This window comes from Urtica dioica, unplaced genomic scaffold, assembly GCF_054948205.1.
Source record: "Urtica dioica subsp. dioica isolate 48M unplaced genomic scaffold, U.dioica_male_clone48M_v1_H2 Urtica_dioica_male_H2_contig_17, whole genome shotgun sequence".
Lineage (NCBI taxonomy): Eukaryota > Viridiplantae > Streptophyta > Magnoliopsida > Rosales > Urticaceae > Urtica > Urtica dioica.
This window is the reverse complement of record NW_028297219.1, coordinates 111,088-128,367: the sequence shown is the minus strand read 5'-3', so window position 1 is coordinate 128,367 and position 17,280 is coordinate 111,088. Positions and strand designations below refer to the sequence as shown.

Sequence of the window (17,280 nt, the reverse complement as noted above, 5' to 3'; positions counted from 1 at the left end):
TAATAACTTTTCGCGATCTTCGCGTTGGGACGGTTTCGGAAGAGTGATCGGCGAAATTCCGACAAGGTGAACGGGGGAAGGGTAAAATCGTAAATTTCGCCCTCTGTCCGGAATTTCGACTTTCACCGGTGAATTGTATGCGTAAACGAGCATTTGAACAAGGCTCAGAGCGATTTTTGGTGAAATTCCATCGTTTCGGCCTCCGAAAAAAATAATTCGCAAAAAAAGAGGGATGCAACACGAGGACTTCCCAGGAGGTCACCCATCCTAGTACTACTCTCGCCCAAGCACGCTTAACTTCGTAGTTCTGATGGGATCCGGTGCATTAGTGCTGGTATGATCGCATCCGCAAGCATTAGCGCGCATTATCTATATACGAATCAACGCCGCGACTCCCAAAAGCCATAACTACGTCTTCGGTGCACCAAAAATCACATAAAATATATGAATTCCTAATATCTTTTCGCGATCTTCGCGTTGGGACGGTTTCGGAAGAGTGATCGGCGAAATTAAGACAAGGTGAACGGGGGAAGGGTGAAATCGTAAATTTCGCCCTCGGTCCGGAATTTCGACTTTCACCGGTGAATTGTAAGCATAAACGGGCATTTGAACAAGACTCGGAGCGATTTTTGGTGAAATTCCAACGTTTCGGCCTCCGAAAAAAATAATTCGCAAAAAAAGAGGGATGCAACACGAGGACTTCCCAGGACGTCACCCATCCTAGTACTACTCTCGCCCAAGCACGCTTAACTTCGGAGTTCTGATGGGATCCGGTGCATTAGTGCTGGTATGATCGCATCCGCAAGCATTAGCGCGCATTATCTATATAAGAATCAACGCCGCGACTCCCAAAAGCCATAACTACGTCTTCGGTGCACCAAAAATCACATAAAATATATGAATTCCTAATAACTTTTCGCGATCTTCGCGTTGGGACGGTTTCGGAGGAGTGATCGGCGAAATTCCGACTAGGTGAACGGGGGAAGGGTAAAATCGTAAATTTCGCCCTCGGTCCGGAATTTCGACTTTCACCGGTGAATTGTATGCGTAAACAAGCATTTGAACAAGGCTCGGAGCGATTTTTGGTGAAATTCCATCGTTTCGGCCTCCGAAAAAAATAATTCGCAAAAAAAGAGGGATGCAACACGAGGACTTCCCAGGAGGTCACCCATCCTAGTACTACTCTCGCCCAAGCACGCTTAACTTCGTAGTTCTGATGGGATCCGGTGCATTAGTGCTGGTATGATCGCATCCGCAAGCATTAGCGCGCATTATCTATATAAGAATCAACGCCGCGACTCCCAAAAGCCATAACTACGTCTTCGGTGCACCAAAAATAACATAAAATATATGAATTCCTAATATCTTTTCGCGATCTTCTCGTTGGGACGGTTTCGGAAGAGTGATCGGCGAAATTCCGACAAGGTGAACGGGGGAAGGGTAAAATCGTAAATTTCGCCCTCGGTCCGGAATTTCGACTTTCACCGGTGAATTGTAAGCGTAAACGGGCATTTGAACAAGACTCGGAGCGATTTTTGGTGAAATTCCAACGTTTCGGCCTCCGAAAAAAATAATTCGCAAAAAAAGAGGGATGCAACACGAGGACTTCCCAGGAGGTCACCCATCCTAGTACTACTCTCGCCCAAGCACGCTTAACTTCGGAGTTCTGATGGGATCCGGTGCATTAGTGCTGGTATGATCGCATCCGCAAGCATTAGCGCGCATTATCTATATAAGAATCAACGCCGCGACTCCCAAAAGCCATAACTACGTCTTCTGTGCACCAAAAATCACATAAAATATATGAATTCCTAATAACTTTTCGCGATCTTCGCGTTGGGACGGTTTCGGAAGAGTGATCGGCGAAATTCCGACTAGGTGAACGGGGGAAGGGTAAAATCGTAAATTTCGCCCTCGGTCCGGAATTTCGACTTTCACCGGTGAATTGTATGCGTAAACGAGCATTTGAACAAGGCTCGGAGCGATTTTTGGTGAAATTTCATCGTTTCGGCCTCCGAAAAAAATAATTCGCAAAAAAAGAGGGATGCACCACGAGGACTTCCCAGGAGGTCACCCATCCTAGTACTACTCTCGCCCAAGCACGCTTAACTTCGGAGTTCTGATGGGATCCGGTGCATTAGTGCTGGTATGATCGCATCCGCAAGCATTAGCGCGCATTATCTATATAAGAATCAACGCCGCGACTCCCAAAAGCCATAACTACGTCTTCGGTGCACCAAAAATCACATAAAATATATGAATTCCTAATAACTTTTCGCGATCTTCGCGTTGGGACGGTTTCGGAAGAGTGATCGGCGAAATTCCGACAAGGTGAACGGGGGAAGGGTAAAATCGTAAATTTCGCCCTCGGTCCGGAATTTCGACATTCACCGGTGAATTGTAAGCGTAAACGGGCATTTGAACAAGACTCGTAGCGATTTTTGGTGAAATTCCAACGTTTCGGCCTCCGAAAAAAATAATTCGCAAAAAAAGAGGGATGCAACACGAGGACTTCCCAGGAGGTCACCCATCCTAGTACTACTCTCGCCTAAGCACGCTTAACTTCGGAGTTCTGATGGGATCCGGTGCATTAGTGCTGGTATGATCGCATCCACAAGCATTAGCGCGTATTATCTATATAAGAATCAACGCCGCGACTCCCAAAAGCCATAACTACGTCTTCGGTGCACCAAAAATCACATAAAATATATGAATTCCTAATAACTTTTCGCGATCTTCGCGTTGGGACGGTTTCGGAAGAGTGATCGGCGAAATTCCGACAAGGTGAACGGGGGAAGGATAAAATCGTAAATTTCGCCCTCGGTCCGGAATTTCGACTTTCACCGGTGAATTGTATGCGTAAACGAGCATTTGAACAAGGCTCGGAGCGATTTTTGGTGAAATTCCATCGTTTCGGCCTCCGAAAAAAAATAATTCGCAAAAAAAGAGGGATGCAACACGAGGACTTCCCAGGAGGTCACCCATCCTAGTACTACTCTCGCCCAAGCACGCTTAACTTCGTAGTTCTGATGGGATCCGGTGCATTAGTGCTGGTATGATCGCATACGCAAGCATTAGCGCGCATTATCTATATAAGAATCAACGCCGCGACTCCCAAAAGCCATAACTACGTCTTCGGTGCACCAAAAATCACATAAAATATATGAATTCCTAATATCTTTTCGCGATCTTCGCGTTGGGACGGTTTCGGAAGAGTGATCGGCGAAATTCCGACAAGGTGAACGGGGGAAGGGTAAAATCGTAAATTTCGCCCTCGGTCCGGAATTTCGACTTTCACCGGTGAATTGTAAGCGTAAACGGGCATTTGAACAAGACTCGGAGCGATTTTTGGTGAAATTCCAACGTTTCGGCCTCCGAAAAAAATAATTCGCAAAAAAAGAGGGATGCAACACGAGGACTTCCCAGGAGGTCACCCATCCTAGTACTACTCTCGCCCAAGCACGCTTAACTTCGGAGTTCTGATGGGATCCGGTGCATTAGTGCTGGTATGATCGCATCCGCAAGCATTAGCGCGCATTATCTATATAAGAATCAACGCCGCGACTCCCAAAAGCCATAACTACGTCTTCGGTGCACCAAAAATCACATAAAATATATGAATTCCTAATAACTTTTCGCGATCTTCGCGTTGGGACGGTTTCGGAAGAGTGATCTGCGAAATTCTGACAAGGTGAACGGGGGAAGGGTAAAATCGTAAATTTCGCCCTCGGTCCGGAATTTCGACTTTCACCGGTGAATTGTATGCGTAAACGAGCATTTGAACAAGGCTCGGAGCGATTTTTGGTGAAATTCCATCGTTTCGGCCTCCGAAAAAAATAATTCGCAAAAAAAGAGGGATGCAACACGAGGACTTCCCAGGAGGTCACCCATCCTAGTACTACTCTCGCCCAAGCACGCTTAACTTCGGAGTTCTGATGGGATCCGGTGCATTAGTGCTGGTATGATCGCATCCGCAAGCATTAGCGCGCATTATCTATATAAGAATCAACGCCGCGACTCCTAAAAGCCATAACTACGTCTTCGGTGCACCAAAAATCACATAAAATATATGAATTCCTAATAACTTTTCGCGATCTTCGCGTTGGGACGGTTTCGGAAGAGTGATCGGCGAAATTCCGACAAGGTGAACGGGGGAAGGGTAAAATCGTAAATTTCGCCCTCTGTCCGGAATTTCGACTTTCACCGGTGAATTGTATGCGTAAACGAGCATTTGAACAAGGCTCAGAGCGATTTTTGGTGAAATTCCATCGTTTCGGCCTCCGAAAAAAATAATTCGCAAAAAAAGAGGGATGCAACACGAGGACTTCCCAGGAGGTCACCCATCCTAGTACTACTCTCGCCCAAGCACGCTTAACTTCGTAGTTCTGATGGGATCCGGTGCATTAGTGCTGGTATGATCGCATCCGCAAGCATTAGCGCGCATTATCTATATACGAATCAACGCCGCGACTCCCAAAAGCCATAACTACGTCTTCGGTGCACCAAAAATCACATAAAATATATGAATTCCTAATATCTTTTCGCGATCTTCGCGTTGGGACGGTTTCGGAAGAGTGATCGGCGAAATTAAGACAAGGTGAACGGGGGAAGGGTGAAATCGTAAATTTCGCCCTCGGTCCGGAATTTCGACTTTCACCGGTGAATTGTAAGCATAAACGGGCATTTGAACAAGACTCGGAGCGATTTTTGGTGAAATTCCAACGTTTCGGCCTCCGAAAAAAATAATTCGCAAAAAAAGAGGGATGCAACACGAGGACTTCCCAGGACGTCACCCATCCTAGTACTACTCTCGCCCAAGCACGCTTAACTTCGGAGTTCTGATGGGATCCGGTGCATTAGTGCTGGTATGATCGCATCCGCAAGCATTAGCGCGCATTATCTATATAAGAATCAACGCCGCGACTCCCAAAAGCCATAACTACGTCTTCGGTGCACCAAAAATCACATAAAATATATGAATTCCTAATAACTTTTCGCGATCTTCGCGTTGGGACGGTTTCGGAGGAGTGATCGGCGAAATTCCGACTAGGTGAACGGGGGAAGGGTAAAATCGTAAATTTCGCCCTCGGTCCGGAATTTCGACTTTCACCGGTGAATTGTATGCGTAAACAAGCATTTGAACAAGGCTCGGAGCGATTTTTGGTGAAATTCCATCGTTTCGGCCTCCGAAAAAAATAATTCGCAAAAAAAAAGGGATGCAACACGAGGACTTCCCAGGAGGTCACCCATCCTAGTACTACTCTCGCCCAAGCACGCTTAACTTCGTAGTTCTGATGGGATCCGGTGCATTAGTGCTGGTATGATCGCATCCGCAAGCATTAGCGCGCATTATCTATATAAGAATCAACGCCGCGACTCCCAAAAGCCATAACTACGTCTTCGGTGCACCAAAAATAACATAAAATATATGAATTCCTAATATCTTTTCGCGATCTTCTCGTTGGGACGGTTTCGGAAGAGTGATCGGCGAAATTCCGACAAGGTGAACGGGGGAAGGGTAAAATCGTAAATTTCGCCCTCGGTCCGGAATTTCGACTTTCACCGGTGAATTGTAAGCGTAAACGGGCATTTGAACAAGACTCGGAGCGATTTTTGGTGAAATTCCAACGTTTCGGCCTCCGAAAAAAATAATTCGCAAAAAAAGAGGGATGCAACACGAGGACTTCCCAGGAGGTCACCCATCCTAGTACTACTCTCGCCCAAGCACGCTTAACTTCGGAGTTCTGATGGGATCCGGTGCATTAGTGCTGGTATGATCGCATCCGCAAGCATTAGCGCGCATTATCTATATAAGAATCAACGCCGCGACTCCCAAAAGCCATAACTACGTCTTCGGTGCACCAAAAATCACATAAAATATATGAATTCCTAATAACTTTTCGCGATCTTCGCGTTGGGACGGTTTCGGAAGAGTGATCGGCGAAATTCCGACTAGGTGAACGGGGGAAGGGTAAAATCGTAAATTTCGCCCTCGGTCCGGAATTTCGACTTTCACCGGTGAATTGTATGCGTAAACGAGCATTTGAACAAGGCTCGGAGCGATTTTTGGTGAAATTTCATCGTTTCGGCCTCCGAAAAAAATAATTCGCAAAAAAAGAGGGATGCACCACGAGGACTTCCCAGGAGGTCACCCATCCTAGTACTACTCTCGCCCAAGCACGCTTAACTTCGGAGTTCTGATGGGATCCGGTGCATTAGTGCTGGTATGATCGCATCCGCAAGCATTAGCGCGCATTATCTATATAAGAATCAACGCCGCGACTCCCAAAAGCCATAACTACGTCTTCGGTGCACCAAAAATCACATAAAATATATGAATTCCTAATAACTTTTCGCGATCTTCGCGTTGGGACGGTTTCGGAAGAGTGATCGGCGAAATTCCGACAAGGTGAACGGGGGAAGGGTAAAATCGTAAATTTCGCCCTCGGTCCGGAATTTCGACATTCACCGGTGAATTGTAAGCGTAAACGGGCATTTGAACAAGACTCGTAGCGATTTTTGGTGAAATTCCAACGTTTCGGCCTCCGAAAAAAATAATTCGCAAAAAAAGAGGGATGCAACACGAGGACTTCCCAGGAGGTCACCCATCCTAGTACTACTCTCGCCTAAGCACGCTTAACTTCGGAGTTCTGATGGGATCCGGTGCATTAGTGCTGGTATGATCGCATCCACAAGCATTAGCGCGTATTATCTATATAAGAATCAACGCCGCGACTCCCAAAAGCCATAACTACGTCTTCGGTGCACCAAAAATCACATAAAATATATGAATTCCTAATAACTTTTCGCGATCTTCGCGTTGGGACGGTTTCGGAAGAGTGATCGGCGAAATTCCGACAAGGTGAACGGGGGAAGGATAAAATCGTAAATTTCGCCCTCGGTCCGGAATTTCGACTTTCACCGGTGAATTGTATGCGTAAACGAGCATTTGAACAAGGCTCGGAGCGATTTTTGGTGAAATTCCATCGTTTCGGCCTCCGAAAAAAAATAATTCGCAAAAAAAGAGGGATGCAACACGAGGACTTCCCAGGAGGTCACCCATCCTAGTACTACTCTCGCCCAAGCACGCTTAACTTCGTAGTTCTGATGGGATCCGGTGCATTAGTGCTGGTATGATCGCATACGCAAGCATTAGCGCGCATTATCTATATAAGAATCAACGCCGCGACTCCCAAAAGCCATAACTACGTCTTCGGTGCACCAAAAATCACATAAAATATATGAATTCCTAATATCTTTTCGCGATCTTCGCGTTGGGACGGTTTCGGAAGAGTGATCGGCGAAATTCCGACAAGGTGAACGGGGGAAGGGTAAAATCGTAAATTTCGCCCTCGGTCCGGAATTTCGACTTTCACCGGTGAATTGTAAGCGTAAACGGGCATTTGAACAAGACTCGGAGCGATTTTTGGTGAAATTCCAACGTTTCGGCCTCCGAAAAAAATAATTCGCAAAAAAAGAGGGATGCAACACGAGGACTTCCCAGGAGGTCACCCATCCTAGTACTACTCTCGCCCAAGCACGCTTAACTTCGGAGTTCTGATGGGATCCGGTGCATTAGTGCTGGTATGATCGCATCCGCAAGCATTAGCGCGCATTATCTATATAAGAATCAACGCCGCGACTCCCAAAAGCCATAACTACGTCTTCGGTGCACCAAAAATCACATAAAATATATGAATTCCTAATAACTTTTCGCGATCTTCGCGTTGGGACGGTTTCGGAAGAGTGATCTGCGAAATTCTGACAAGGTGAACGGGGGAAGGGTAAAATCGTAAATTTCGCCCTCGGTCCGGAATTTCGACTTTCACCGGTGAATTGTATGCGTAAACGAGCATTTGAACAAGGCTCGGAGCGATTTTTGGTGAAATTCCATCGTTTCGGCCTCCGAAAAAAATAATTCGCAAAAAAAGAGGGATGCAACACGAGGACTTCCCAGGAGGTCACCCATCCTAGTACTACTCTCGCCCAAGCACGCTTAACTTCGGAGTTCTGATGGGATCCGGTGCATTAGTGCTGGTATGATCGCATCCGCAAGCATTAGCGCGCATTATCTATATAAGAATCAACGCCGCGACTCCTAAAAGCCATAACTACGTCTTCGGTGCACCAAAAATCACATAAAATATATGAATTCCTAATAACTTTTCGCGATCTTCGCGTTGGGACGGTTTCGGAAGAGTGATCGGCGAAATTCCGACAAGGTGAACGGGGGAAGGGTAAAATCGTAAATTTCGCCCTCTGTCCGGAATTTCGACTTTCACCGGTGAATTGTATGCGTAAACGAGCATTTGAACAAGGCTCAGAGCGATTTTTGGTGAAATTCCATCGTTTCGGCCTCCGAAAAAAATAATTCGCAAAAAAAGAGGGATGCAACACGAGGACTTCCCAGGAGGTCACCCATCCTAGTACTACTCTCGCCCAAGCACGCTTAACTTCGTAGTTCTGATGGGATCCGGTGCATTAGTGCTGGTATGATCGCATCCGCAAGCATTAGCGCGCATTATCTATATACGAATCAACGCCGCGACTCCCAAAAGCCATAACTACGTCTTCGGTGCACCAAAAATCACATAAAATATATGAATTCCTAATATCTTTTCGCGATCTTCGCGTTGGGACGGTTTCGGAAGAGTGATCGGCGAAATTAAGACAAGGTGAACGGGGGAAGGGTGAAATCGTAAATTTCGCCCTCGGTCCGGAATTTCGACTTTCACCGGTGAATTGTAAGCATAAACGGGCATTTGAACAAGACTCGGAGCGATTTTTGGTGAAATTCCAACGTTTCGGCCTCCGAAAAAAATAATTCGCAAAAAAAGAGGGATGCAACACGAGGACTTCCCAGGACGTCACCCATCCTAGTACTACTCTCGCCCAAGCACGCTTAACTTCGGAGTTCTGATGGGATCCGGTGCATTAGTGCTGGTATGATCGCATCCGCAAGCATTAGCGCGCATTATCTATATAAGAATCAACGCCGCGACTCCCAAAAGCCATAACTACGTCTTCGGTGCACCAAAAATCACATAAAATATATGAATTCCTAATAACTTTTCGCGATCTTCGCGTTGGGACGGTTTCGGAGGAGTGATCGGCGAAATTCCGACTAGGTGAACGGGGGAAGGGTAAAATCGTAAATTTCGCCCTCGGTCCGGAATTTCGACTTTCACCGGTGAATTGTATGCGTAAACAAGCATTTGAACAAGGCTCGGAGCGATTTTTGGTGAAATTCCATCGTTTCGGCCTCCGAAAAAAATAATTCGCAAAAAAAGAGGGATGCAACACGAGGACTTCCCAGGAGGTCACCCATCCTAGTACTACTCTCGCCCAAGCACGCTTAACTTCGTAGTTCTGATGGGATCCGGTGCATTAGTGCTGGTATGATCGCATCGGCAAGCATTAGCGCGCATTATCTATATAAGAATCAACGCCGCGACTCCCAAAAGCCATAACTACGTCTTCGGTGCACCAAAAATAACATAAAATATATGAATTCCTAATATCTTTTCGCGATCTTCTCGTTGGGACGGTTTCGGAAGAGTGATCGGCGAAATTCCGACAAGGTGAACGGGGGAAGGGTAAAATCGTAAATTTCGCCCTCGGTCCGGAATTTCGACTTTCACCGGTGAATTGTAAGCGTAAACGGGCATTTGAACAAGACTCGGAGCGATTTTTGGTGAAATTCCAATGTTTCGGCCTCCGAAAAAAATAATTCGCAAAAAAAGAGGGATGCAACACGAGGACTTCCCAAGAGGTCACCCATCCTAGTACTACTCTCGCCCAAGCACGCTTAACTTCGGAGTTCTGATGGGATCCGGTGCATTAGTGCTGGTATGATCGCATCCGCAAGCATTAGCGCGCATTATCTATATAAGAATCAACGCCGCGACTCCCAAAAGCCATAACTACGTCTTCGGTGCACCAAAAATCACATAAAATATATGAATTCCTAATAACTTTTCGCGATCTTCGCGTTGGGACGGTTTCGGAAGAGTGATCGGCGAAATTCCGACTAGGTGAACGGGGGAAGGGTAAAATCGTAAATTTCGCCCTCGGTCCGGAATTTCGACTTTCACCGGTGAATTGTATGCGTAAACGAGCATTTGAACAAGGCTCGGAGCGATTTTTGGTGAAATTTCATCGTTTCGGCCTCCGAAAAAAATAATTCGCAAAAAAAGAGGGATGCACCACGAGGACTTCCCAGGAGGTCACCCATCCTAGTACTACTCTCGCCCAAGCACGCTTAACTTCGGAGTTCTGATGGGATCCGGTGCATTAGTGCTGGTATGATCGCATCCGCAAGCATTAGCGCGCATTATCTATATAAGAATCAACGCCGCGACTCCCAAAAGCCATAACTACGTCTTCGGTGCACCAAAAATCACATAAAATATATGAATTCCTAATAACTTTTCGCGATCTTCGCGTTGGGACGGTTTCGGAAGAGTGATCGGCGAAATTCCGACAAGGTGAACGGGGGAAGGGTAAAATCGTAAATTTCGCCCTCGGTCCGGAATTTCGACATTCACCGGTGAATTGTAAGCGTAAACGGGCATTTGAACAAGACTCGTAGCGATTTTTGGTGAAATTCCAACGTTTCGGCCTCCGAAAAAAATAATTCGCAAAAAAAGAGGGATGCAACACGAGGACTTCCCAGGAGGTCACCCATCCTAGTACTACTCTCGCCTAAGCACGCTTAACTTCGGAGTTCTGATGGGATCCGGTGCATTAGTGCTGGTATGATCGCATCCCCAAGCATTAGCGCGTATTATCTATATAAGAATCAACGCCGCGACTCCCAAAAGCCATAACTACGTCTTCGGTGCACCAAAAATCACATAAAATATATGAATTCCTAATAACTTTTCGCGATCTTCGCGTTGGGACGGTTTCGGAAGAGTGATCGGCGAAATTCCGACAAGGTGAACGGGGGAAGGATAAAATCGTAAATTTCGCCCTCGGTCCGGAATTTCGACTTTCACCGGTGAATTGTATGCGTAAACGAGCATTTGAACAAGGCTCGGAGCGATTTTTGGTGAAATTCCATCGTTTCGGCCTCCGAAAAAAAATAATTCGCAAAAAAAGAGGGATGCAACACGAGGACTTCCCAGGAGGTCACCCATCCTAGTACTACTCTCGCCCAAGCACGCTTAACTTCGTAGTTCTGATGGGATCCGGTGCATTAGTGCTGGTATGATCGCATACGCAAGCATTAGCGCGCATTATCTATATAAGAATCAACGCCGCGACTCCCAAAAGCCATAACTACGTCTTCGGTGCACCAAAAATCACATAAAATATATGAATTCCTAATATCTTTTCGCGATCTTCGCGTTGGGACGGTTTCGGAAGAGTGATCGGCGAAATTCCGACAAGGTGAACGGGGGAAGGGTAAAATCGTAAATTTCGCCCTCGGTCCGGAATTTCGACTTTCACCGGTGAATTGTAAGCGTAAACGGGCATTTGAACAAGACTCGGAGCGATTTTTGGTGAAATTCCAACGTTTCGGCCTCCGAAAAAATAATTCGCAAAAAAAGAGGGATGCAACACGAGGACTTCCCAGGAGGTCACCCATCCTAGTACTACTCTCGCCCAAGCACGCTTAACTTCGGAGTTCTGATGGGATCCGGTGCATTAGTGCTGGTATGATCGCATCCGCAAGCATTAGCGCGCATTATCTATATAAGAATCAACGCCGCGACTCCCAAAAGCCATAACTACGTCTTCGGTGCACCAAAAATCACATAAAATATATGAATTCCTAATAACTTTTCGCGATCTTCGCGTTGGGACGGTTTCGGAAGAGTGATCTGCGAAATTCTGACAAGGTGAACGGGGGAAGGATAAAATCGTAAATTTCGCCCTCGGTCCGGAATTTCGACTTTCACCGGTGAATTGTATGCGTAAACGAGCATTTGAACAAGGCTCGGAGCGATTTTTGGTGAAATTCCATCGTTTCGGCCTCCGAAAAAAATAATTCGCAAAAAAAGAGGGATGCAACACGAGGACTTCCCAGGAGGTCACCCATCCTAGTACTACTCTCGCCCAAGCACGCTTAACTTCGGAGTTCTGATGGGATCCGGTGCATTAGTGCTGGTATGATCGCATCCGCAAGCATTAGCGCGCATTATCTATATAAGAATCAACGCCGCGACTCCTAAAAGCCATAACTACGTCTTCGGTGCACCAAAAATCACATAAAATATATGAATTCCTAATAACTTTTCGCGATCTTCGCGTTGGGACGGTTTCGGAAGAGTGATCGGCGAAATTCCGACAAGGTGAACGGGGGAAGGGTAAAATCGTAAATTTCGCCCTCGGTCCGGAATTTCGACTTTCACCGGTGAATTGTATGCGTAAACGAGCATTTGAACAAGGCTCGGAGCGATTTTTGGTGAAATTCCATCGTTTCGGCCTCCGAAAAAAATAATTCGCAAAAAAAGAGGGATGCAACACGAGGACTTCCCAGGAGGTCACCCATCCTAGTACTACTCTCGCCCAAGCACGCTTAACTTCGGAGTTCTGATGGGATCCGGTGCATTAGTGCTGGTATGATCGCATCCGCAAGCATTAGCGCGCATTATCTATATAAGAATCAACGCCGCGACTCCCAAAAGCCATAACTACGTCTTCGGTGCACCAAAAATCACATAAAATATATGAATTCCTAATAACTTTTCGCGATCTTCGCGTTGGGACGGTTTCGGAAGAGTGATCGGCGAAATTCCGACAAGGTGAACGGGGGAAGGATAAAATCGTAAATTTCGCCCTCGGTTCGGAATTTCGACTTTCACCGGTGAATTGTATGCGTAAACGAGCATTTGAACAAGGCTCGGAGCGATTTTTGGTGAAATTCCATCGTTTCGGCATCCGAAAAAAAATAATTCGCAAAAAAAGAGGGATGCAACACGAGGACTTCCCAGGAGGTCACCCATCCTAGTACTACTCTTGCCCAAGCACGCTTAACTTCGTAGTTCTGATGGGATCCGGTGCATTAGTGCTGGTATGATCGCATACGCAAGCATTAGCGCGCATTATCTATATAAGAATCAACGCCGCGACTCCCAAAAGCCATAACTACGTCTTCGGTGCACCAAAAATCACATAAAATATATGAATTCCTAATATCTTTTCGCGATCTTCGCGTTAGGACGGTTTCGGAAGAGTGATCGGCGAAATTCCGACAAGGTGAACGGGGGAAGGGTAAAATCGTAAATTTCGCCCTCGGTCCGGAATTTCGACTTTCACCGGTGAATTGTAAGCGTAAACGGGCATTTGAACAAGACTCGGAGCGATTTTTGGTGAAATTCCAACGTTTCGGCCTCCGAAAAAAATAATTCGCAAAAAAAGATGGATGCAACACGAGGACTTCCCAGGAGGTCACCCATCCTAGTACTACTCTCGCCCAAGCACGCTTAACTTCGGAGTTCTGATGGGATCCGGTGCATTAGTGCTGGTATGATCGCATCCGCAAGCATTAGCGCGCATTATCTATATAAGAATCAACGCCGCGACTCCCAAAAGCCATAACTACGTCTTCGGTGCACCAAAAATCACATAAAATATATGAATTCCTAATAACTTTTCGCGATCTTCGCGTTGGGACGGTTTCGGAAGAGTGATCGGCGAAATTCCGACAAGGTGAACGGGGGAAGGGTAAAATCGTAAATTTCGCCCTCGGTCCGGAATTTCGACTTTCACCGGTGAATTGTATGCGTAAACGAGCATTTGAACAAGGCTCGGAGCGATTTTTGGTGAAATTTCATCGTTTCGGCCTCCGAAAAAAATAATTCGCAAAAAAAGAGGGATGCACCACGAGGACTTCCCAGGAGGTCACCCATCCTAGTACTACTCTTGCCCAAGCACGCTTAACTTCGTAGTTCTGATGGGATCCGGTGCATTAGTGCTGGTATGATCGCATACGCAAGCATTAGCGCGCATTATCTATATAAGAATCAACGCCGCGACTCCCAAAAGCCATAACTACGTCTTCGGTGCACCAAAAATCACATAAAATATATGAATTCCTAATATCTTTTCGCGATCTTCGCGTTGGGACGGTTTCGGAAGAGTGATCGGCGAAATTCCGACAAGGTGAACGGGGGAAGGGTAAAATCGTAAATTTCGCCCTCGGTCCGGAATTTCGACTTTCACCGGTGAATTGTAAGCGTAAACGGGCATTTGAACAAGACTCGGAGCGATTTTTGGTGAAATTCCAACGTTTCGGCCTCCGAAAAAAATAATTCGCAAAAAAAGAGGGATGCAACACGAGGACTTCCCAGGAGGTCACCCATCCTAGTACTACTCTCGCCCAAGCACGCTTAACTTCGGAGTTCTTATGGGATCCGGTGCATTAGTGCTGGTATGATCGCATCCGCAAGCATTAGCGCGCATTATCTATATACGAATCAACGCCGCGACTCCCAAAAGCCATAACTACGTCTTCGGTGCACCAAAAATCACATAAAATATATGAATTCCTAATATCTTTTCGCGATCTTCGCGTTGGGACGGTTTCGGAAGAGTGATCGGCGAAATTAAGACAAGGTGAACGGGGGAAGGGTGAAATCGTAAATTTCGCCCTCGGTCCGGAATTTCGACTTTCACCGGTGAATTGTAAGCATAAACGGGCATTTGAACAAGACTCGGAGCAATTTTTGGTGAAATTCCAACGTTTCGGCCTCCGAAAAAAATAATTCGCAAAAAAAGAGGGATGCAACACGAGGACTTCCCAGGACGTCACCCATCCTAGTACTACTCTCGCCCAAGCACGCTTAACTTCGGAGTTCTGATGGGATCCGGTGCATTAGTGCTGGTATGATCGCATCCGCAAGCATTAGCGCGCATTATCTATATAAGAATCAACGCCGCGACTCCCAAAAGCCATAACTACGTCTTCGGTGCACCAAAAATCACATAAAATATATGAATTCCTAATATCTTTTCGCGATCTTCGCGTTGGGACGGTTTCGGAAGAGTGATCGGCGAAATTCCGACAAGGTGAACGGGGGAAGGGTAAAATCGTAAATTTCGCCCTCGGTCCGGAATTTCGACTTTCACCGGTGAATTGTAAGCGTAAACGGGCATTTGAACAAGACTCGGAGCGATTTTTGGTGAAATTCCAACGTTTCGGCCTCCGAAAAAATAATTCGCAAAAAAAGAGGGATGCAACACGAGGACTTCCCAGGAGGTCACCCATCCTAGTACTACTCTCGCCCAAGCACGCTTAACTTCGGAGTTCTGATGGGATCCGGTGCATTAGTGCTGGTATGATCGCATCCGCAAGCATTAGCGCGCATTATCTATATAAGAATCAACGCCGCGACTCCCAAAAGCCATAACTACGTCTTCGGTGCACCAAAAATCACATAAAATATATGAATTCCTAATAACTTTTCGCGATCTTCGCGTTGGGACGGTTTCGGAAGAGTGATCTGCGAAATTCTGACAAGGTGAACGGGGGAAGGATAAAATCGTAAATTTCGCCCTCGGTCCGGAATTTCGACTTTCACCGGTGAATTGTATGCGTAAACGAGCATTTGAACAAGGCTCGGAGCGATTTTTGGTGAAATTCCATCGTTTCGGCCTCCGAAAAAAATAATTCGCAAAAAAAGAGGGATGCAACACGAGGACTTCCCAGGAGGTCACCCATCCTAGTACTACTCTCGCCCAAGCACGCTTAACTTCGGAGTTCTGATGGGATCCGGTGCATTAGTGCTGGTATGATCGCATCCGCAAGCATTAGCGCGCATTATCTATATAAGAATCAACGCCGCGACTCCTAAAAGCCATAACTACGTCTTCGGTGCACCAAAAATCACATAAAATATATGAATTCCTAATAACTTTTCGCGATCTTCGCGTTGGGACGGTTTCGGAAGAGTGATCGGCGAAATTCCGACAAGGTGAACGGGGGAAGGGTAAAATCGTAAATTTCGCCCTCGGTCCGGAATTTCGACTTTCACCGGTGAATTGTATGCGTAAACGAGCATTTGAACAAGGCTCGGAGCGATTTTTGGTGAAATTCCATCGTTTCGGCCTCCGAAAAAAATAATTCGCAAAAAAAGAGGGATGCAACACGAGGACTTCCCAGGAGGTCACCCATCCTAGTACTACTCTCGCCCAAGCACGCTTAACTTCGGAGTTCTGATGGGATCCGGTGCATTAGTGCTGGTATGATCGCATCCGCAAGCATTAGCGCGCATTATCTATATAAGAATCAACGCCGCGACTCCCAAAAGCCATAACTACGTCTTCGGTGCACCAAAAATCACATAAAATATATGAATTCCTAATAACTTTTCGCGATCTTCGCGTTGGGACGGTTTCGGAAGAGTGATCGGCGAAATTCCGACAAGGTGAACGGGGGAAGGATAAAATCGTAAATTTCGCCCTCGGTTCGGAATTTCGACTTTCACCGGTGAATTGTATGCGTAAACGAGCATTTGAACAAGGCTCGGAGCGATTTTTGGTGAAATTCCATCGTTTCGGCATCCGAAAAAAAATAATTCGCAAAAAAAGAGGGATGCAACACGAGGACTTCCCAGGAGGTCACCCATCCTAGTACTACTCTTGCCCAAGCACGCTTAACTTCGTAGTTCTGATGGGATCCGGTGCATTAGTGCTGGTATGATCGCATACGCAAGCATTAGCGCGCATTATCTATATAAGAATCAACGCCGCGACTCCCAAAAGCCATAACTACGTCTTCGGTGCACCAAAAATCACATAAAATATATGAATTCCTAATATCTTTTCGCGATCTTCGCGTTAGGACGGTTTCGGAAGAGTGATCGGCGAAATTCCGACAAGGTGAACGGGGGAAGGGTAAAATCGTAAATTTCGCCCTCGGTCCGGAATTTCGACTTTCACCGGTGAATTGTAAGCGTAAACGGGCATTTGAACAAGACTCGGAGCGATTTTTGGTGAAATTCCAACGTTTCGGCCTCCGAAAAAAATAATTCGCAAAAAAAGATGGATGCAACACGAGGACTTCCCAGGAGGTCACCCATCCTAGTACTACTCTCGCCCAAGCACGCTTAACTTCGGAGTTCTGATGGGATCCGGTGCATTAGTGCTGGTATGATCGCATCCGCAAGCATTAGCGCGCATTATCTATATAAGAATCAACGCCGCGACTCCCAAAAGCCATAACTACGTCTTCGGTGCACCAAAAATCACATAAAATATATGAATTCCTAATAAGTTTTCGCGATCTTCGCGTTGGGACGGTTTCGGAAGAGTGATCGGCGAAATTCCGAC

The 17,280-nt window shown here is 46.3% G+C and overlaps 37 non-coding genes and 1 pseudogene across 37 annotated transcripts; all 38 read right to left on the bottom strand.

The window, feature by feature from the left end:
- Positions 1-229: 229 nt before the first annotated feature.
- Positions 230-348, bottom strand: LOC149376611 (5S ribosomal RNA). Its single transcript, XR_016295293.1, has one exon. It is a non-coding gene; the product is annotated as a 5S ribosomal RNA (ribosomal RNA).
- A 334-nt stretch (positions 349-682) lies between these two features.
- On the bottom strand, positions 683-801 carry LOC149376610 (5S ribosomal RNA). Its single transcript, XR_016295281.1, has one exon. It is a non-coding gene; the product is annotated as a 5S ribosomal RNA (ribosomal RNA).
- A 334-nt stretch (positions 802-1,135) lies between these two features.
- LOC149376609 (5S ribosomal RNA) lies at positions 1,136-1,254 on the bottom strand. Its single transcript, XR_016295292.1, has one exon. It is a non-coding gene; the product is annotated as a 5S ribosomal RNA (ribosomal RNA).
- Positions 1,255-1,588: 334 nt separating this feature from the next.
- Positions 1,589-1,707, bottom strand: LOC149376608 (5S ribosomal RNA). Its single transcript, XR_016294951.1, has one exon. It is a non-coding gene; the product is annotated as a 5S ribosomal RNA (ribosomal RNA).
- Positions 1,708-2,041: 334 nt separating this feature from the next.
- On the bottom strand, positions 2,042-2,160 carry LOC149376607 (5S ribosomal RNA). Its single transcript, XR_016295215.1, has one exon. It is a non-coding gene; the product is annotated as a 5S ribosomal RNA (ribosomal RNA).
- A 334-nt stretch (positions 2,161-2,494) lies between these two features.
- Positions 2,495-2,613, bottom strand: LOC149376606 (5S ribosomal RNA). Its single transcript, XR_016295231.1, has one exon. It is a non-coding gene; the product is annotated as a 5S ribosomal RNA (ribosomal RNA).
- Positions 2,614-2,948: 335 nt separating this feature from the next.
- On the bottom strand, positions 2,949-3,067 carry LOC149376605 (5S ribosomal RNA). Its single transcript, XR_016294813.1, has one exon. It is a non-coding gene; the product is annotated as a 5S ribosomal RNA (ribosomal RNA).
- A 334-nt stretch (positions 3,068-3,401) lies between these two features.
- Positions 3,402-3,520, bottom strand: LOC149376604 (5S ribosomal RNA). Its single transcript, XR_016294949.1, has one exon. It is a non-coding gene; the product is annotated as a 5S ribosomal RNA (ribosomal RNA).
- A 334-nt stretch (positions 3,521-3,854) lies between these two features.
- Positions 3,855-3,973, bottom strand: LOC149376603 (5S ribosomal RNA). The gene has a single exon (XR_016294948.1). It is a non-coding gene; the product is annotated as a 5S ribosomal RNA (ribosomal RNA).
- A 334-nt stretch (positions 3,974-4,307) lies between these two features.
- LOC149376602 (5S ribosomal RNA) lies at positions 4,308-4,426 on the bottom strand. The gene has a single exon (XR_016295291.1). It is a non-coding gene; the product is annotated as a 5S ribosomal RNA (ribosomal RNA).
- Positions 4,427-4,760: 334 nt separating this feature from the next.
- LOC149376601 (5S ribosomal RNA) lies at positions 4,761-4,879 on the bottom strand. Its single transcript, XR_016295280.1, has one exon. It is a non-coding gene; the product is annotated as a 5S ribosomal RNA (ribosomal RNA).
- Positions 4,880-5,213: 334 nt separating this feature from the next.
- Positions 5,214-5,332, bottom strand: LOC149376600 (5S ribosomal RNA). Its single transcript, XR_016295290.1, has one exon. It is a non-coding gene; the product is annotated as a 5S ribosomal RNA (ribosomal RNA).
- A 334-nt stretch (positions 5,333-5,666) lies between these two features.
- On the bottom strand, positions 5,667-5,785 carry LOC149376599 (5S ribosomal RNA). Its single transcript, XR_016294946.1, has one exon. It is a non-coding gene; the product is annotated as a 5S ribosomal RNA (ribosomal RNA).
- Positions 5,786-6,119: 334 nt separating this feature from the next.
- Positions 6,120-6,238, bottom strand: LOC149376598 (5S ribosomal RNA). The gene has a single exon (XR_016295214.1). It is a non-coding gene; the product is annotated as a 5S ribosomal RNA (ribosomal RNA).
- Positions 6,239-6,572: 334 nt separating this feature from the next.
- Positions 6,573-6,691, bottom strand: LOC149376597 (5S ribosomal RNA). The gene has a single exon (XR_016295229.1). It is a non-coding gene; the product is annotated as a 5S ribosomal RNA (ribosomal RNA).
- Positions 6,692-7,026: 335 nt separating this feature from the next.
- LOC149376596 (5S ribosomal RNA) lies at positions 7,027-7,145 on the bottom strand. The gene has a single exon (XR_016294811.1). It is a non-coding gene; the product is annotated as a 5S ribosomal RNA (ribosomal RNA).
- Positions 7,146-7,479: 334 nt separating this feature from the next.
- On the bottom strand, positions 7,480-7,598 carry LOC149376595 (5S ribosomal RNA). Its single transcript, XR_016294945.1, has one exon. It is a non-coding gene; the product is annotated as a 5S ribosomal RNA (ribosomal RNA).
- A 334-nt stretch (positions 7,599-7,932) lies between these two features.
- LOC149376594 (5S ribosomal RNA) lies at positions 7,933-8,051 on the bottom strand. The gene has a single exon (XR_016294944.1). It is a non-coding gene; the product is annotated as a 5S ribosomal RNA (ribosomal RNA).
- A 334-nt stretch (positions 8,052-8,385) lies between these two features.
- Positions 8,386-8,504, bottom strand: LOC149376593 (5S ribosomal RNA). Its single transcript, XR_016295289.1, has one exon. It is a non-coding gene; the product is annotated as a 5S ribosomal RNA (ribosomal RNA).
- A 334-nt stretch (positions 8,505-8,838) lies between these two features.
- LOC149376592 (5S ribosomal RNA) lies at positions 8,839-8,957 on the bottom strand. Its single transcript, XR_016295279.1, has one exon. It is a non-coding gene; the product is annotated as a 5S ribosomal RNA (ribosomal RNA).
- Positions 8,958-9,291: 334 nt separating this feature from the next.
- Positions 9,292-9,410, bottom strand: LOC149376591 (5S ribosomal RNA). The gene has a single exon (XR_016294838.1). It is a non-coding gene; the product is annotated as a 5S ribosomal RNA (ribosomal RNA).
- Positions 9,411-9,744: 334 nt separating this feature from the next.
- LOC149376590 (5S ribosomal RNA) lies at positions 9,745-9,863 on the bottom strand. Its single transcript, XR_016295095.1, has one exon. It is a non-coding gene; the product is annotated as a 5S ribosomal RNA (ribosomal RNA).
- A 334-nt stretch (positions 9,864-10,197) lies between these two features.
- Positions 10,198-10,316, bottom strand: LOC149376589 (5S ribosomal RNA). Its single transcript, XR_016295213.1, has one exon. It is a non-coding gene; the product is annotated as a 5S ribosomal RNA (ribosomal RNA).
- Positions 10,317-10,650: 334 nt separating this feature from the next.
- On the bottom strand, positions 10,651-10,769 carry LOC149376588 (5S ribosomal RNA). Its single transcript, XR_016295228.1, has one exon. It is a non-coding gene; the product is annotated as a 5S ribosomal RNA (ribosomal RNA).
- Positions 10,770-11,104: 335 nt separating this feature from the next.
- On the bottom strand, positions 11,105-11,223 carry LOC149376587 (5S ribosomal RNA). The gene has a single exon (XR_016294810.1). It is a non-coding gene; the product is annotated as a 5S ribosomal RNA (ribosomal RNA).
- A 333-nt stretch (positions 11,224-11,556) lies between these two features.
- Positions 11,557-11,675, bottom strand: LOC149376586 (5S ribosomal RNA). The gene has a single exon (XR_016294943.1). It is a non-coding gene; the product is annotated as a 5S ribosomal RNA (ribosomal RNA).
- Positions 11,676-12,009: 334 nt separating this feature from the next.
- Positions 12,010-12,128, bottom strand: LOC149376585 (5S ribosomal RNA). Its single transcript, XR_016294942.1, has one exon. It is a non-coding gene; the product is annotated as a 5S ribosomal RNA (ribosomal RNA).
- Positions 12,129-12,462: 334 nt separating this feature from the next.
- On the bottom strand, positions 12,463-12,581 carry LOC149376584 (5S ribosomal RNA). Its single transcript, XR_016294941.1, has one exon. It is a non-coding gene; the product is annotated as a 5S ribosomal RNA (ribosomal RNA).
- A 335-nt stretch (positions 12,582-12,916) lies between these two features.
- On the bottom strand, positions 12,917-13,035 carry LOC149376583 (5S ribosomal RNA). The gene has a single exon (XR_016294861.1). It is a non-coding gene; the product is annotated as a 5S ribosomal RNA (ribosomal RNA).
- A 334-nt stretch (positions 13,036-13,369) lies between these two features.
- Positions 13,370-13,488, bottom strand: LOC149376582 (5S ribosomal RNA). Its single transcript, XR_016295102.1, has one exon. It is a non-coding gene; the product is annotated as a 5S ribosomal RNA (ribosomal RNA).
- Positions 13,489-13,822: 334 nt separating this feature from the next.
- LOC149376581 (5S ribosomal RNA) lies at positions 13,823-13,941 on the bottom strand (annotated as a pseudogene).
- A 334-nt stretch (positions 13,942-14,275) lies between these two features.
- On the bottom strand, positions 14,276-14,394 carry LOC149376580 (5S ribosomal RNA). The gene has a single exon (XR_016295167.1). It is a non-coding gene; the product is annotated as a 5S ribosomal RNA (ribosomal RNA).
- A 334-nt stretch (positions 14,395-14,728) lies between these two features.
- Positions 14,729-14,847, bottom strand: LOC149376579 (5S ribosomal RNA). The gene has a single exon (XR_016295278.1). It is a non-coding gene; the product is annotated as a 5S ribosomal RNA (ribosomal RNA).
- Positions 14,848-15,180: 333 nt separating this feature from the next.
- Positions 15,181-15,299, bottom strand: LOC149376578 (5S ribosomal RNA). The gene has a single exon (XR_016294940.1). It is a non-coding gene; the product is annotated as a 5S ribosomal RNA (ribosomal RNA).
- A 334-nt stretch (positions 15,300-15,633) lies between these two features.
- On the bottom strand, positions 15,634-15,752 carry LOC149376577 (5S ribosomal RNA). Its single transcript, XR_016294939.1, has one exon. It is a non-coding gene; the product is annotated as a 5S ribosomal RNA (ribosomal RNA).
- Positions 15,753-16,086: 334 nt separating this feature from the next.
- Positions 16,087-16,205, bottom strand: LOC149376576 (5S ribosomal RNA). The gene has a single exon (XR_016294937.1). It is a non-coding gene; the product is annotated as a 5S ribosomal RNA (ribosomal RNA).
- Positions 16,206-16,540: 335 nt separating this feature from the next.
- Positions 16,541-16,659, bottom strand: LOC149376575 (5S ribosomal RNA). Its single transcript, XR_016294860.1, has one exon. It is a non-coding gene; the product is annotated as a 5S ribosomal RNA (ribosomal RNA).
- Positions 16,660-16,993: 334 nt separating this feature from the next.
- On the bottom strand, positions 16,994-17,112 carry LOC149376574 (5S ribosomal RNA). The gene has a single exon (XR_016295101.1). It is a non-coding gene; the product is annotated as a 5S ribosomal RNA (ribosomal RNA).
- Positions 17,113-17,280: the final 168 nt, after the last annotated feature.